The sequence below is a fragment of the Ailuropoda melanoleuca genome, chromosome 6 (genome assembly GCF_002007445.2).
Source record: "Ailuropoda melanoleuca isolate Jingjing chromosome 6, ASM200744v2, whole genome shotgun sequence".
In the NCBI taxonomy this organism is placed as follows: Eukaryota; Metazoa; Chordata; class Mammalia; order Carnivora; family Ursidae; genus Ailuropoda; species Ailuropoda melanoleuca.
Window position 1 is genome coordinate 130,144,601 of NC_048223.1, and position 204 is coordinate 130,144,804.

Sequence of the window (204 nt, forward strand, 5' to 3'; positions counted from 1 at the left end):
CCTGCCACTGCTGACCGGGGGGAGGGGGGGAGGGCCTGCGTGACAATCACGGTTTTGTCCCTTCCTTTCGATGCACATCCACGCAGAACAACAGAGACCATGTGGGCACCGTGGCTTCCCCTTCCTCTGTCCCCAAAGCAACTCATTGGCAGCCCCTCACACCCTTGGCTCTTCTAGCTGCCCTCCACCTTCACACACCGGCCA